The following is a 2,754-nucleotide window of genomic DNA, read 5'->3' as shown; positions in this document are numbered from 1 at the left end:
CTCAAATAAATAAATAAAATCTTTTAAAAATTGTTTTAGAGTGACAGAAAGGTTGCAAAGATGGTAAGTAATAAGGTTTTCCATTTCCTCCTCACTTATTTTCCCCTATTGTTAACATCTCATATATACATTTACCACAACTACTGAACAAATTTTGCTACATTACTGTTAATGAAACTCCATAGTTTATTTAGATTTCACTACTTAACCCAATGATTTTAATGTTCAATTGACCTTACCTTTAGCAGTTATTACTGTGGGGTTTTAATGGTGATTTTTTTAAATTTTTATTTTATTTATGATAGTCATACAGAGAGAGAGAGAGAGAGGCAGAGACATAGGCAGAGGGAGAAGCAGGCTCCATGCACCGGGAGCCTGACGTGGGATTCGATCCTGGGTCTCCAGGATCGCGCCCTGGGCCAAAGGCAGGCGCCAAACCGCTGCGCCACCCAGGGATCCCTTTAATGGTGATTTTTGTTTCCATTTCCCTCATTTCTTCTACATCACTAATTGGAATTCTTCCATAAGAACAGTTGTCTCTTCTCCATTTATTTACTTATTCAATCCTCTATTTATGTCAGTGTACACTCATAGATATTTATTATATTTTTTTATTTATAATATAATATTATTATTTTGTTGATCAAATTACTCCAGCTCTAGCCATTGGGAGCTCTTTCAAGTTAGCTTCTGTGTCTTTTCTGACATGCTCCTATCTCTTCTTTTCGTGTTTTGGAGAACTGGTTGGGGGACATTTCCTTACTTTCTGGCTACCTGTAATTGTACCTGCAATTTTTATGTAAACTTAACAGACACTCTTATCCAGGAGACAATCTTTTAATTAAATGCTTATTATTTTCTTCCTCAGTTGACATTTTAACTTTTTTTCTCTCCTTATTCTTATCGGATGATAAGACAACATTATGATTATCCCAAATTACACTGAAAGGTCAAGTGTAAGAAGGGAAAGAGGGTTTTCTTTCCCACTCTTTCTTTTATTTACGGTCTTTGGCAAGTTACCCAACCCCTGTAAGTCTCAGGTAACTCATCTGCAAAATGGTGATAATACTAATAACATTTACCTTGTGGAGCTATAAAGATGAGATAAGTATCATAAGATGAGAAAGTACCTTCTAAATAAAGTTTATATAAAGATTATAGAGTTATCTCTATATCATAGCACAAGGGCACTGTTTCCAATCCTTTTAATTATTTAGTGATGGTTGTTAAGAAAATGTTTTTATGATTACACAGAGAGGCCCATTCAAGGGAGAACAATGAACAACTGAAATTGTACTAGCCAAAAAAACTGAGCCTGGAACTGGATTAATGTATTTACTCAGATGCAATCTCATTTCTATAACTCTATTCATTCAGAAAACCCGAGGATTATCCTGGTAATAAGCATGACCCCTCTGTCTTTCAGACATAAAATGAAGTCTTTGTCCCTGTTAAAATATAAATATGTCAGGATCAAATTATTTTTCCTCCAAAGCCGTGTAGTATGTTTCCTAAACCCACATAAACTGTCATGTGGAAGCAATTCAAGTTGTAGAGTCTGATTGTTTGCCCAGAGTGGTCACCCACCTTGTTCATCAGTCAGTGAGATTAATGGAGCACTCATTACATACAAAGAATATGTGCTGTGGGCACCACCCAGGAAGTCGCAGGCTTAGCACTTGTCCTTGCACAGAATGAAACCTACCCTATCGTACCAGGACATGAAGCTAAAGAAGAAATCATTTGGGCTGACTTTCTGAAATCAAACTGGAATCTAGAGCTTAAGTAAATACAATGAGACCATGGAAAAGGTAGGTAGGAGCCAGGAAAGGACACAGTGAACTGAAAACCAAGATCAACAGACAAGTGCTCTGCATTCTCTTTTTTAGTGGTTTCTCCCTTCCTTCCTTCCTTCCTTCCTTCCTTCCTTCCTTCCTTCCTTCCTTTCTCTCTTCCTTTCTCTCTTCCTTCCTCTCTTCCTTCCTCTCTTCCTTTCTCTCTTTCTTTCTCTCTCTCTTTCTTTCTTTCTTTCTTTCTTTCTTTCTTTCTTTCTTTCTTTCTTTCTTTCTTTCTATTTTATTTGGGGCAGCCCAGGTGGCTCAGCGGTTTAGTGCCGCCTTTGGCCCAGGGCCTGATCCTGGAGACCCAGAATCAAGTCCCACATTGGGCTCCCTGTATGGAGCCTGCTTCTCCCTCTGCCTGTGTCTCTGCCTCTTCTGTGTGTGTCTGTCTCTCATGAATAAATAAATAAAAAGATTTTATTTTATTTTATTTTATTTTATTTATTTTATTTATTTATAAAATTTATAAATAAATAAATAATAAAAATATTTTATTTATAAAAAGATTTTATTTATAAAATTTATAAAGTAAATAAATAATAAAAATATTTTATTTATTTATTCATGAGAGACAGACACACACAGAGAGAGGCAGAGACACAGGCAGAGGGAGAAGCGGGCTCCCTGTGAGGAGCCCAGTGCATGACTCATCCCAGGACCTGGGGATCATGACCTGAGCCAAAGGCTCAACCACTGAGCCACCCAGGTGCCTCTTTAATGGTCTGTTTCATTGTTTCCCTCTCTCTTTTTGTTTGTCCAGTGTCTCATTGTCTTCTTCAAACTTTAATGTTTGACTTGACTTAATTCTTTATGGATACAGACCATATGCTTCTATATTTGAAAGAGATTCAACATAATACATCATTCATCCTTTAAAAAATGTTTATTAGAAGCACACAGCACCCCTTCTATT

Source organism: Canis lupus, chromosome 30 (assembly GCF_011100685.1).
Source record: "Canis lupus familiaris isolate Mischka breed German Shepherd chromosome 30, alternate assembly UU_Cfam_GSD_1.0, whole genome shotgun sequence".
Lineage (NCBI taxonomy): Eukaryota > Metazoa > Chordata > Mammalia > Carnivora > Canidae > Canis > Canis lupus.
The sequence above is the reverse complement of the archived record's forward strand: the minus strand, read 5'-3'. Positions refer to the sequence as shown.